Here is a 15,030-nt window from a genome sequence, read left to right on the forward strand (position 1 = left end):
TTGATATAAGCTAATAGACAGTGAATTACAGGTCAAATGATGAAACTACAAATAGTAATGAGAATCATCAGGGCCATCAATCATAATTAACAGAAAGAATGGAATGGAATTAATATGAGAAAATGAAAAAATAGAAACAAAGTCTTTTTAGGGAGGGAGGGAGGGGTTGGAGGGAGTGTAGGGGAATAGGGAAAAAATAAGAACCAAAATGGATTATGTAAAGGTGCAAATTTCCAATGATGAGTGTCCTTATATCATATACCTTAAATGTACCAATAAAATTAATTAGAAAATATAACATCATTGTGCATTTCTAAGGTCTCTGATGTTATATTTTGGTATTAACTACTTTCTAAAATTTCAACTTGTAAAGGCAGACATGCTTGAGAATAATACTGGAATCGCAAAACTACTCACTGCCTTAGTTGAGGACAAGGAACAGCCTTTTCTGTGTCCTGCGGATTCAAGTTACTTCACATTCCCTGCCTTCCCTTCTTCCCTATCAATAATCAATTAAGTCATTCAACAAATGTTAATTGAGTCAACCTGTGCCAAGCACTGTACTAGGTTCTGGGGAAACAATCCGAGCATATAATCCCACTTCTTGCAGAACTTGGGTTCCAGTGCTATCAGGGAAGTTCTAAGATATTCTCAACTTAGCTCATGCTGAACATAATTTTTAGGTCATTAAAAAGAAAAGAGCAACGGGTTGACATATATTGTGTTCGAATAAGTCTGGCTGACCCATGTTCTTTGCTCTTGCTTTTAGTTTGTCAGCAGGGTTTTGCACTACAGGACTGCTGTTCATTGTGTTTCTTTATGTCCGTGTGCCCTCTCTCCATGATGGATGAAGCAAACATGTATTGCTAAAACAACTTTGCAAAGATATAGTCGAGAGATAGCTGAAGAGTAGTAAGGGACTAGCCAATTGCTTAAAGCAATACTTTTAAAGAAAAACTACAGACAAGCTGGCTTTTCTACTTATTAAAGCTCTCGGGAGGAGCAGCAACAGGATTATCAATTTATCATTTAAATGATCCAGGGAGATCTATGTATAGCTTCTGCCATGGGTTGAAAACCATATACAGTACAGTTTATTGTACATCTAGTTAATGCAGATTCATAACAATTATAGTAACAAATTATCAACAAGAGCATAACCAGGATTGGACATTCTTTTCTTCTTTCCTCTTCCCCGCTCCCTGCCTGCCTCCCTCTCTCCCTTTTTGTAGTTCTGGGAATTGAACTCAGGGCCTTCACACTGAGCTCCAGACACAGGCCTTCTTTTATTTTTTATTTTAAGTTGCTATGTTTCTTAGCCTGGGCTCAAACTTGTGATCCTCCCACCTCACCCTCCCAGAGTGCTGGGGTCACAGGCATAGCCTCTCAAGCCTGGCTTTGAATATTCTTTTACAAATTCCTCCTCACTATGGAAAGATGAAAACCCCAGACCAAGGATAGCTAATGAAAGACTAACACTGATGCTGCAGATAGTAGCTGGTATTCTATTTCTTGACATTGAAATTCTCTGTTTGGGTCTCTGTTGGCTGCAGATCTGCTTCTATGTTAGGTCACCCTTACTCTTTTGTGAAATATTCTGACAGTTCTTTCTACTCATTATAGAGCTGATAGCATTTGCTCCACATTTCTTTGAAGTATGGTTTTGCTCTTTTGCTATCTAGTTTTAGCCTTTGTGCAGGGATGGGGGACTGGGGATCGAACTTGGGACCTTGTGCTTGCAAGGCAGGTGACAGAATCACTGAGCAAAATCCCTGGGCCCTAGTTTTAGCCAGTTTTATCTCCAAGGGTATCTTGCTCCAGCCACTTCCGTCTGAAGAATGCTTGCCTCTAGTTACTTGTTAGTGGGGAGTATGTTCCTTTTTTCTGGGCACACCTCAAATCTGAGGTTTTTGTTTTAATAAAAGATGCAAGGGAGAAGACTTTTTCTTCTGAACTGTTTCCAGATTGAAGTGCAGATGGAGGCTCCTAATGACTGGAAGAAACACAGCCACTGTCGCATGTCCTGTGTTTGCTCTGGTGTCCTTGCTGATAGTAGCAGCTCACTGGTGTCATGGTTGGCTGTTTTCATGCCTTCTGTGTTGTGAACTGGCTTGGCCATCTTCCCTTTTGGCCTTATGGACTCAATGACTCTTTTCCAGTAATACTAGGGTAGATTTCTGGGACACAAATGATCCCAGAATGGCCTGCCCACAGGCTTGCTGATGGCACCTGAGTGAAAAAGTGACAATGTCCTCTCTTTGCTGTCATGGTAGAATTTAGAACTGGAGAAATTCAGAGAAGGGAAGGTTCGTTTTGGAAAGTATCTCTACAGACTGCCAGGTAGACTTGGAGCCAGGGCACTAATTGCAGGCTGAAATCATGAGAATGAGGACAAAGAGAATGGGAGTAAATAAAGCAGAGATGCAGTGAGACTTTGTGAGTAGGTGGTCAGTGCAGTCTCTGAGGGAAAGGGAGAAAGATCAACACACACACACACACACACACACACACACACACAATCATAAGCAGATTCATAACAAAAACCTGGCTGCTTTGTTTTCTAATTTCAGTTTACCTTTATCTCTTACCTCAGGACACCCTGAGTAATCTTTCTTTGCCCTCATGACCAAGTGAGTCTTGAAAATATCAGTGAAATTTGATGAACTTTGGTTGAATATCGTGGTGCTATAATTAATTGTATTGCATCAATCGAAAGGAGTTAATGAAAAGTTAGCCGATGGTATCGTTACCCTATTGCTACCATTTCCCGGGCATCGAGGTTTCTTTCAAGTGCTTTGACATTAGAATGAAGTTAAAAACCACCATAAATTGATTTCTCCCTTGTTACCAAATCCTGGAAAAAAAAAAAATAGCAGATACTATCACTGCTGGAATGCAAAGAGCCATGTTGTGTAGTCCTTTATTATTTTATTTTAATGAATGCTTTTGGGACTAACGAGTTGTTATTGCATATCGTATAACAATTGGCCGCGATGCAGTTTTGTACCAAATGCATGGTCTGGAAACCACCAGACACTCGTGTTTCAGTGCGGTACAATGTGTGCGAGATGTCCTCCAGTTACTCGTGGTGTGGAATGCCATGCTCCGATGGTGGCCAAGCGTAGAAGTATCTTGGTGGGTTAGAGGAAGAGAAATATGTTTGAGAGTATTTACATGTCTAAATGTCTTACTGTTGTCTGTGTGATTGTTTCTCTGAGGAATATGGTTTGGCAATGGGTGTAACAAAGCTTTTATTTTGGCAAGTGTAGAATGTCACTCATAAGCAAAGCAGGTCTCCCCAAACAAGTTACTATATAAAATTTAAAGCATCTGTGTTCACTCCCATGTTTTTCTTATGCAGTGTGTTTCTCTTCTTTTATTGGCTTGCCACGCGTTTGTCAGTATTGTTCTTTCCTTCTTTGGTGCTCCCCTCCGTTGCCCTGGTAAGAGTGCGTGACTCAGATAGGAGTGGAGCATAATGCCATCTGTATGCTAAGATAAATCTTCTAGGAACATAGCGCCTGTGGTCCAGCAGGGGACAGACGTTCCTGTGGGTTACTAATACCTATGCACTAGGTCTGTTGTCATCTATATTCCCTCTCGCAGCCCTCCATCCACCCCCCCCCCCCCAAATCATCCTAATATTAATTGAGCTGAGTTGGGAACTGGGTTTTGTGTTCAGTCAATGGAAAGGGAAAAGCTCCTGGAGTAGGATAATCCCATGGTAATTTCTTTCCTTGATAATTTTTCACTATGGTAGGTAGGCATACTGGATTTGGTGCTATAGGCAGCTGTAATACAGTGCTGAGATATTGCTTGAGTCACTAGCATCGTGGGAGTGCCCTGAAAGGGTCCATGACCTACAGCCCATCTTGCTTTAATAATGGCTTAACACTCGTAAAAGACTTTTAATGGCTGCATGAGGCATATTTAAATATTAAAAGCCATTCCTCTTTGTAGACTCACAAACCCCAATGAATAGGACTCTGTCGCTTCCAAAGTTGGAGAAATGTGCCTGGTTTCTCATGCTAGTAAGTGAACCAAACAAACCCACAAATGGAAACACCTCAACTCTGCCCTGCTGACCCGTTTGCAAACCTGGGAACTACAGACCTCCAGCTCTTGTTGGCTGCCTGGAGCTCTCTGACTTGAAAACAACAATTTTAATATGTTTGATACCTGTTTCCAATCTCGCGCTGGGAGAATTAAGAAAATATGGACACATACATGTAACGAGGCTTTTTCCTCTGAACACAGCTTTTGGCTTTCATCATAGTTTAATTCATTTGCTTTGGTCTTTCATTCACAGCACCACTCTACTTAAAGGAGCGTCCTGTTCTTATATTTAAATTTGGACAGACTGATGCTGGCTAGTTCATGGTGTATTTAGACTTCAGCGAGGACTCAATGCTGACACCATGGCTACTTTCCCAAGACCTCATGATAGAGTGTAATATTTTGTGAGAATGGATGCTGCTTGTTTTATCAGCCACCCCAGCACCTGGTACCTTATTGCCTAATTGTGTAAGAGTCCTGTGTGGAGGACAAGACCCAAAAGAACTGAACTTGCTTTGCTTTCTTTCCTTATGGTGTAGGTAGGAGGCCGATTTTAGAGATGCTTTTATTTACAGAAGGGAAAATTAAGTTAGAGACATCCTATGGTTGAGTAGAGCTGCCTGGGGGAAACAGGTATTCTCAAGTATGCTCCACCACAGAGCTGGGATATGCGAGCCCAGAAGCACTTGGAGGTTGGCAAGTTTTTGTAGTGTTTTTGAAATATTTGGGGTTCAGCAGAGCCCAAATGTATTTTGCTCAAAGCACCATTTCCATTTCATTTTCTCAAACCATGTGCATTGAGGGAAATTTAAACTGTGTATTTTGGAATCATTTAGCTCTCATACATCAACATATTGCATGGCAAACACTAGATCTGGGTTCAAGAAACTTCTTGAGCTCTTTGACAGGTGCTTTTGTTGTCGTTATTTTCTCTGTTTGAATCTGAGAATAAAAGTTTACTTGGCATAATGTTCTCAAGTTATCCTAGCCACTATGGGGAGACTCATATGTGTCTAGTATAAAACAGTGCCGGGGACAAGGCTTTTGGGGGGCAAGTCTATCAGCAACCAGCCTTGGACATTCAAGAAATTTTCCACAAAGGCCTCCAAGCACCCCTTCAGGCCTAGGCAAGATTCAATCTCTTTTGAGGCAGCTACAGCCCAGAGTTAATTCCAGCCCACAAGTCAGTCCTAGGTCCAGATGTTTCCCAACTTTGTAATCCTGTCTTTGTTTAAAATTAATTTTTTGCTCATCATGGGGTTTTATGCATTAGTTTTTATGGTAAAGCAGTACAATGAAATCTTATTTCTCTGGGTTATTGAGGTTTTTGGCATCTTAAGTTTCGTGCCTGAGCAAGTGTCTTGGTGGTCTCACACTTGGGTCCCCTGCCCTCGCCACTCATGGATGGGGTGAGGGGGCTGAGAACTTTCGCTCTAGTTTAGGGGTGACTCCTGCTGCAGCAGAGCTTTCTTTTCCTGGGCCCAGGTGCCCAGTACCCAGTGTGTGTTCTCCTGTGCTTCTTATCCCGTGTGTCTCAGGGTCAGTGCTGAGGCCACAATGTGTGATTTTGTTCTTGTCACAAACTTACCTGTAAATTACAGGATAAGAATGAAGACACTTATTCTTGAGCCTGGATTTAGCTCAGTGGTTCCATCACCTGCTTGGCAAGCACAAGGACCTGAGTTCAATCCCTGGTACAAAACAAAACAAAACAACACAACACAAAAAACCCAAAACACATGATAAGATACTCATTCCTAAGACATAACTTTGTTCCATCAAAACAGTTATTTTATTTTAATCTCACACAGGTTAGAAAGAAGAAACATCTCACTCACTCTGTTATTCATCCCAGTGGTACCTACGTGCAGATTCTAAACCAAGGGGAATGGAAGACGTTGCTTGAGGTCACACACAGAGAGCCTTGTCAAAATCAGTTTTAAATTCAAGGCCTTGGCTGGGGATTTAGCTCACTGGTGCTGCGCCTGCCTCACAAGCGTAAGGTCCTCAGTTCAATCCTCGGTACTGGGGAAAAAAATTCAACATCTTTACATTCACAGTTCAAGGCTTAATTATAATAGCTATTGCCAGCAATGACTGAATAGTGCCAAACCCACCTTGAACATCTTCTTAACTGCGCCGTGTCACTGGATCCTTGCAACAGCCTCGTGTTGTAAGTATTATAATATCTATTTTACAGATTTGAAAATAGGCTTACAGATGGCAGTGTCCCCAAGGTTACTCATCCAGGCAGTAGTGGAAGCCAAAACTTTCTAACTCAAAGGTCTGCTTCTTCTCTATTGTTCTGCATACCTCCTGCCCCATGGTACATGTGTCAGGAGAAAGTCAGTTCCCATCTTTTATAGAGCATGCTGATAAGAGTATCTTCCACATTAAGACAATGAATGGAGAAAATGCAATAATGCTTTCATTAAAATTTTGGCCTCTGTGTCGGTTCAGATTATAATGAAGAAATCCTCAGCGTCTAAATCAAAGCACATCCAGGTTCGTTTCCTTTCCCGCGTCCCAGCCTTCATAATGCTTTTCTTCTAGGGTTCAGAAGCCAAGGTTCATCAGAACAGCTGCCCCTGCTCTGGTTTCTGCAAGTGCAGATGGAGTAGGACAGATAGCAATTTACCGTAAATGTTTTGGGATGAGTTGATGGATAGGAAGTGCTAAAGAATTCACATTAATTTGGCAATGATGAGAGTGCCTGACTGCTAGCTTTAAACCTTGGATCTAGACCTACAGAGCATTCTTTGCTGGTCCCTGTTCTGATCACGCTGTGCATTCTGTGAGGAATTCCTGGCAGATCTGCCCAGTAATTCTCCCCTCGGCAGGCTTCTCACCTGACCTCCAAAGCTCCATTAAGAGCTCTCCCCAGATAACTCCTTCACCGGGTGCCCAGGTCTGTGGACTTGGCCTGTTTCTTGGACATCTGTTTTGTACCACATGGTGCCATGGGCACTGCCACGTCCTGCCCTCGTGTATGCACCTGACTTTGGAAAGTTCAAGCAAGGCAGCTTTTCAAGAGGAGCTCTTAGCTAAGGAGGCAGCTTGATGGGCTGGGGCTCAAAGCTCTGGGGCCTGTGTCCAGCACTAGTTATATAAGAGAACTTCCAAGAGAGGATAGGACATAGTTTTCAACAAATAAATAAGGCAAAAAGGCTATGCTCGCTAGTGCCACAGCTGGGAAGCAGCTATGAGCAATGAATTTCTCATGCTAACAAATCCAGGCTCTTCGGAAAACAGATGCTGAGCTCTGGGACTGGCACTGGATCAGAGATGGAAGGGTATCTAGAGACCATTTGTTCACAAACACAGCTGAGGGCCAGCAACCTGCTTTCCTGCCCTGCTAGGGCTGTACTGAGGGCTCCCTTCCATCCAGAAGAAAGGAAACAGACATGCGAGGCTTCTGCAGCCCACGCTCTAGAGAAATAATTAAACAGTTTTTCTTAACCTCTTGAACTTTTCATTTATTATTGCCATCCATTATGTCTACCTTCTCAAATCACAGAATCCCCAAACTGAGCTCTGGGGTCAAGGGTTTATTGTTTAATGGAGATAGAACATTTTGTAAATTGCACCAAGTCACAATGTTTATAATGGAAGCTTCTGGTGTACTGACTCTTTTCCATTTAACAAACAGTGAGCTTTGACATGTGTTCTTCCTACATAGCAAGAAATCTGGGGTAAGTGCAGTACTGGCATGAATGCGTTACCAAATCCTTCCTGTAAACCAAGTGACATCTGCAGTCAAATAAAAACATTCCTTCCCCCAAATACCAGGAAATGCTAAAAGTATCACTATTCTTCTAAGGTCATGCTGAAATGAAGTTTTGGCTTTTAGAACACAGAGTAAGGATGAAGAAGGCCAACATTTTTGTCCAATACACATTTGAGGCTACAAGTCCTTGGAGGGAACCTCTTGTTTCAAATGTGAACATGTGTATGGAGAGCTTTTCCTTGGATTCAATCTTTGAATGAAAAGTGTAAATATTTTAAGAAAATGTACCAATGTTAAAAAATATTCCTGTTGTCTTTGTTTTTACTAGAATTTGTACTTTGAAGTCAGAGACAGATTTGCTTGAAATAAAGCAAACATCCCCCAAAATGTACTCAGCCAAAATAATCAATGTATAAATACCTAAGATTAACAAAATATGAATATACCTCAGTTAAGAAATTTAACCAAGAATTTTAAGTCCTTTGGGTCATGATAGAAAGAATGTCATAAACCTAAATTTTTAAGCCTTTATGTTGGAGGTCTAATCAATACTTTTAAAGGAAACAAATGTTCATGTAACATTTTCTTATATTTCTTTTGGGGACTTTATTAAGTTAAATCTACATGCATTCTTTGGGGGCCACAAGTCTGTGTGATGAAAACCATTGCAAAAGGTGACTTTTCCATGAGTAATTTGTATAATTATTTTCTTGAGTCTTAATAATTGGTTCATAGTACAGAATGTACTTTTGGCCCACATTTATGAGATAATAATAAGTATAGTGTTTACATTTCATATTAGTAATGATTCCAGAAGGCTTCCCTGCAAAGGTGCCCCCTCACAAGTTGCTTGCTCCATTTTTCTCATAGTCTAAGTTTCTAAAAGAATTTTATAGTATTCCATATTTGTTTCATTGTGCTCATTTGCTTACTATGGCTCCCATTGCTGGGACTGCCTGGTCATTTATGAGTAGCCAGCAGGTGTCACTGTGGGTTTGGGTGGTAACGCACTTGACCATGGAAGAGAATGATGAGAGGGAAGCAGAGAAAAAGGAAATATAAAAAAGCAGGTTCTTAGAGAAAGAGAAAAAACTAATTTAAAATATCTCATTTTTATTCCCTTTTTCTTTAGGATCTTAGAATTTTTGTAACACCTTCCCAGCTCGTGTAAGTCCCAAAATGAACTCCCATGAGATCAATCAATGCTGTACCAGTAATGGAAGATAACTTCACTGTATGAAATTTCAGAAGAAATGGGCAAAGCTGAGAAGTGGATTCTCTTAGCCTGCTCCTAACTGGTGAAGCTCCCATCCCTGTGCTTCACAACTATTCATCTTCTTGAACCATACGCACCTTTGCTTAACCTCAGAAATATGCTGTGTCTTCCAGTTACCAGCAGGTTGTAAACTCATGGCCCAGAAAGATTTTAGCCCTCCTTAATCTCAATGATAAAAAATTCTACTTCATTTTTTGAAGGGGCATCTTGACCTGGAAGTTTTTTTCTTATATCTTCTCCCAAAGATCCGTGTCATTCCTTTTCCACAAAGCTAGCCCATATATAAATAAATAAGTATATATGCCTTAGTGTGTGGAATTTCTTAATAAATAAAGTTTTCAATTGGTAAAATTAACACATATTTCTCAAACAACTGTCAACTCTAAGAATGGATGGCCATAAAAATTCTCTCCACTTAGAGAACTTCACAGCTGGTCTAATTTGAATAACAGGCTTTAAACTGATTTCTTTTTTGGCTTGATATGTGAAAACAATGTCCATATTATTGGTGCAGAGAGCAGGAAATTTGTTAAGAAAGGATACATGGGTTGATTTCTCCAAGTAAGGCTCTACACATGTTTAAAACGTAGTTTAGTCAAGTTCTGAGGAAACAAAGCAGAGAAGGATTTTAAAGAAAAATAGAAATGCTTCTACATTCTGGAGCGCTTTTGTGTCGCTGTTACTGTCCAGCCTTTACTCGTGCCTCCCGTTACACCCCATGGACCAGCATTTTGTCTTGAAGTCACAGCCCCTCGTTGCTAGAGGCTGAACCCAACGATGTGAAAAGTGGAAACAATTTCAGCTTATGAACATCCTGCGGTTTCTCATTTTGATTCTTTCACCTTTGTGTTCATTAAATTCTCTAATGATGCAATAGCTTCTTTTAGTGCTGATTCTAATTTTTAAAATAAAATTATATTTGATCCCTGGTACTCAAAACAGGGCCAGGGATTTAGCTCAGTTCTGCCGCTTGCCTTGCAAGCAAAAGGACCCAAGTTCAATCTCCGATACCAAAAAAAAAAGCAAGAAACGGATTACATTTTCAGGTTCCAAAGTGGTTAGAAAATTGATCATCTACAAATCATGAATACTTAGTTACAACCTAGTTTAAGTCATCTCTTCGTGAAGATAAGTAACTGCAGTGGGCTGGTTTAACTCCGTGGAGGATACAGTAATCCAAAAGATGACTTATAACTCTTAGTAGGTCTTTGGAAAGTCCGTGCGTTTGTATTGTATGTATCCCTTCCCCATTCGTACCTAAGAGTGTGTCATGAATGGAGCATCATTTGCTCTGGTGCCCGGAGATTAAGGTTCACGTTTGCTTAGGCTCTCTGGCGGAACGTGTAGGAATCACAGCAAGAGGCACTCTAAGCACAAGCAGCTGAAGGGTGTGGGGTGGGTAAGCAGGAAGAGAAGGAAAAGGGGCGTTAAGGTATAAAAACATTTATCCAGGGTAACGAAGCATCAACAACATTTTCTTTTCAATTAGATGTATACATCTGTGAGGATTGGAATCCTTGGCCATTGGTTTATCCTTTGGAATAATCATCTCCATGACAACTTCTTAGACTGTTAAAAATAATAGTGCTCACGATTTCCTCTGAGCCCTTTGTCTGCTGTGACTGCCAGGTGGCCCTGGCCACATAGGTCTGGGGGGGTTGTTTCTGTATAAGTTTGTGTGCGCATGTACTTGTGTACTTCCCAACTGGAGTCTAATTTCTCCAGGACAGGAATGGCGTGTTATATATCTCTTATGAATTAAAACGACTGTCTTACAGCAAGGTACTGTCGGGAGTTCAATGAATCTTTGTTGAATGAATGAAAATTACAAAGGATACTTTTGTTTGGCAAGCATTGGTAATGCTAGATTACTTTTATGTAGTTCATATAAATAATTCACTTCTTGTGGTTCCATATCCTGATGTGAAAATTATGCATTTACTATGTTTTCATAGATATTAATGGGGGCTTTTAAAGAAGAAAAATTGTTTCTAGGTTGGTGGTCTTAGGCCTGGTATTGAATGAAAAAGACTTGAAGTAAATTTTAATTGTGAAAAGAATAAAACTGTATGCATTCGTTTCTTAAAGTTCAGTAGTTTATGTATATGTGTGATTTTCTCCTATTATTTCATAAAGAACAACAAAAAGATGTTAATTTTCTTTAATTTCATTATTCAACATATAGAAGAAAATAGAGTGGAGTTGATCTGTCATTGAGATATTTTCCTTCTTCAACATCAACACTGTTTTTGTTTTAAAAAGGTCAGCTTGAAAACAAAACTATAAATATGATGATCTAATTAGAAAATTTAAAGAAGAAATATTATATTTATACTTTGGTACATCAGGTTTAGTTATTATGAGCCAGATGGTATTATGTTTCTGTTGGGAAAACATTTTTAGAAGCTATTTAAAGAATTATAGTATGAAGCAAATCAAATCATTACTTATACTATTTTTTTTTAAGAGGGGAGGGCAGTGTAAGGAAAATGTGCAGAAAAGACTAATGTTTATGCATAATGATTTCATTATCATATTTCTACTCTCTTTGTCATCCAGGGTAAGCTCTAAGGACATGTCATGAATTCCTGAGCCACAATAAATCTGTGAGTGTCAGACTCTGTGTGTGGGTAAAATGGATAATTTTCTGACCTTTAGCAAGCTTTCACTAGAGCAAAGGAAGTCCCTCAACATAATGTTTCCCTGCTACAAAATACTGGCAGGAGGCCAAAGTATGCCCTTTGGCAAACTTCCAGTCTGGATGGCTTTCCTGCAGCTAGAAGACATTCATGAATCTGCCCAGCACTGTGATTTTGCTCCCCCTCCTTTGGAAAATCTTCTGGAAAGACCTTTCCAATGTGTAACCTGCTGAGGGAGATGTGAGAACACATTAATCATGGGTCTCTTCAAAAGAAACTTGGAACTGTCCTCCTTTAATTTAACAGGCCGATCTTCCTGCTCAGTGTGAGTTGCAAGACCGTCACAAAAATGGTGACAGATAAATTAGAGGTGCATCTAGCTGAAAACTGAAGTTATGGTTAAGAATAAAATTGGCACATTCTGATTCTCAGGCATGAGGTTTGGCCATGGTTAGATTTGCTTCTGAGGAATAAAACTAATAGCTATGAAAATACATGAGTAAATATGTTTTTTTCTTGTTTTTTAATATGAAAACTGAAATTATTCCTATCAAAGTTTACAATTAACCCTGTTTTCTTCTTACATCATTCTAAGCTAGAACTGTCTAGGAGAAGTAACACATGGTTTAGCTTCCTTCTCACCAGCTTTGGATGTGAAATACACTTCCTTTTCATGGTTATTTTATCATCTCTCACCTATTATGTGAACACTTTTGTAGAGCAGTAGAAATTTAGTCACTGATATCCAACAAACTGCTCTGAAAATTTTCCTTTCTTAGGTGGATATTCACAATGTGATCTCACACACACACATTTAGGGTAATACTTAATCCTTTTAATGGGCTTTGGGCATTTCACTATCACCTTGGTGTTACAAACCATTATAATTGCCAGGATGATTTTTATGTTTATGGATAATCTCTATCTTTTAGAAATGGCAGAATTACATGAAAAATATGGAGGTCCACCAATGAATAACTGCCTGGAATAGAACTACTTTGGGAGAAAATGAAATAAAAGTAAGTATTCAAGAATATGACAGTGTTTTTCCTTTAATACTCCAGTGTCTGGGTAGCTGAAATTTGCTAAAAGCTTTCCAGAAGCTGACCATAAACCTACATTTTGGTATTATTTCCACCATTCCTCAGACTTACTCTACCAGCCAGCTAATCCACATGACTCATTGTCCAGTGTATTTTTCTCAGCTTTGAATTTGTTCACTAAGTTTATCTGAGTCCTGTTCATCCCTTGGACCACAGATACTTGCATCTCCTCCCCAAAACCTTCTGCTCCATCCTGGGTCTAAGGAAGGCTGAAGTGTCCCAACTCTTGGGGTATCTTGGGTGATTCCAACTGTAATGACACATCTTGTCTTGGACCAGAATTAATTTTTTTTGTATGATATCCAATAAGAAGTCAAGTTTCTTGACACTAAAGACTATTTCTCATTTATGTCTCTATCCCTATGATGTTTAGTACAGTTTGCTAGGCTAAAATTTGAGATTAAGATTTGAAATCATCTGGAAGATTGGCAATGAAATTATCACATTTCTTCTTTAAACATAAGCAGTCCAGTAGAGAATATGAACTATAGTCATGTTCTTTGCCTTTTTATTGCTAACTTTTCATTTTGTTGCTCATGTTTCAGTAGTCATTTGATTGACTTTTAAGAAGGTAGCACCCTAATTAGTGGAAAAAAGGGAAGTAAATGGAAGAAGACTACAAATAAAATTAATACAATAAAACAAACCCTAAATGACATGAATATTCTAACAACAGCAAAGAAGTGAAGCAGATACCGTGCCTGGGGACTGCACTCTGGCTTCTGTTAATTGCTTGTGGCCTTTCTTTGTGACCTGGTAGCTTCAGAACTCCCTTCTCCTGCCTCTCCACTTTGGCAGATACAGCGTGAAGTTTCTCAGGTCTCCCTTGAGGTTATAAAGGATTCACCTTGTCAGGCCTCTTTCAAGATGGCCTGCATCCAGTGATTGGTGTTGAATGCACTTTCTTGCTTGATTCAAGGGAAGTCTTAAGGATGGATACATCCTCAGAACTCTCTACAGGCTTCTTACATTTCTTCTGGGACTATGGTACAGCTTGGCTTCTCCTTGGACCCGATTCTGTCCTGCTCTCCTCTTCCCTTCCACCGTAGTTTTCCCCTCTGGGGTCCTCCCAGTAACCTCCTTCCTGCCTCCTCTTCATCTAGGGGTTCCCTTCCTCTGACTGCCCTCTTTGGCTCCTCCCCATACTCTCTCAGGGACTGTCATCCTACCAGATTGAGCCAAGCTGAATTCCCACCAGCAGCAAGATGCAACTTCCTCCATACTTACAGATGGGAACCTGCCACATGTTCTAAGTTAGGAAGGCATGGCAGGAGCATACACGGGGAAACCAGAAACTCAGACCATGAGCAAGCAAGAGAGTGCCAGGTGATGTCAGTCACAAAGGGACAGCTTGAGATCAATTAACCAAAATAGGTTGGACTAAGGAGGTGGAGAGATAACAGGAGAGAGAAAACGTGGTGATATTAGTGGCAAAGTGTGGTCTTACAGGAGTGAAGGACTTGATAGGACAATGATGCCAATACAGCTACCTGTATCTCTTTGTCATGCTGGGAAAGAATTTGTGGCATTAACCAGGGTTAATTCATTGTACAAGAAATGATCGGCAGGAGTGGTGTCCTGTGACATGAAGATGTAAAACCAGAAGCCCCTTGTGGAGATTTGCTTAGAAGCTGGCAATGTGAATCTTTTTTCAGAACATTTAAGCTTTTCAGTTAAAGTGTTAACTGTAGTCTGAACTAGAACTCAGGATGAGTCAGGTTAAATTGCCTATATTTGACCTACAAAAATGATAAATTCTTATAGTTCAGCCTAATATGTTAACTTAGTCTGCTTTCCTCCACTGCAATACAGATTTTAATTTGTTCACATTGCTGTACCACAGTATCTAGTACAGTGTCTAGCACAGAACTGTAGATACTCAGTAAAAGTTCTAGGTATGTTAAGAAATGAATTACTTAGTCCTCAAATATTTTGGCCATAATTTGCTGTATTACTTAAGATCCTTTTAATTATAAAGAGCAGAATTCCATTTTAGATTAGGTAAGCAAAGAAGAGAATTCATTGGCTTACACAATTGGAAATTCCAAAAGTATCTAGTTTCAGGTATAGCAATATTAGGGAGCTTGAATAACACCATAATGATTGGATCTTTTCCCATCATTCAACTTAGTTTTTTTTCTATATTGACACTGTCCTCAGGCGTATTTTCTCACCCTGATTCCCTAGCAGCTCCAGGTTTATACTCACTAGCTTAGCAAACTTTGGAGA

The 15,030-nt window shown here is 39.9% G+C and overlaps 1 long non-coding RNA gene across 4 annotated transcripts in view; it reads left to right on the plus strand.

Annotated features, from left to right (window-relative positions):
* The window catches only part of LOC104867965, a 338,035-nt gene that overhangs the window by 284,943 nt on the left and 38,062 nt on the right, over positions 1 to 15,030 (plus strand). For all 4 annotated transcript variants that reach the window (XR_002025640.2, XR_002025642.2, XR_002025643.2 and 1 more), the window contains 2 exons: positions 11,619 to 11,665; positions 12,631 to 12,717. This is a non-coding gene — a long non-coding RNA (uncharacterized LOC104867965). The remainder of the gene's footprint in view (positions 1 to 11,618; positions 11,666 to 12,630; positions 12,718 to 15,030) is intronic.

This window comes from Fukomys damarensis, unplaced genomic scaffold (genome assembly GCF_012274545.1).
Source record: "Fukomys damarensis isolate Sample0158 unplaced genomic scaffold, DMR_v1.0_HiC HiC_scaffold_17, whole genome shotgun sequence".
NCBI classification, from domain to species: domain Eukaryota; kingdom Metazoa; phylum Chordata; class Mammalia; order Rodentia; family Bathyergidae; genus Fukomys; species Fukomys damarensis.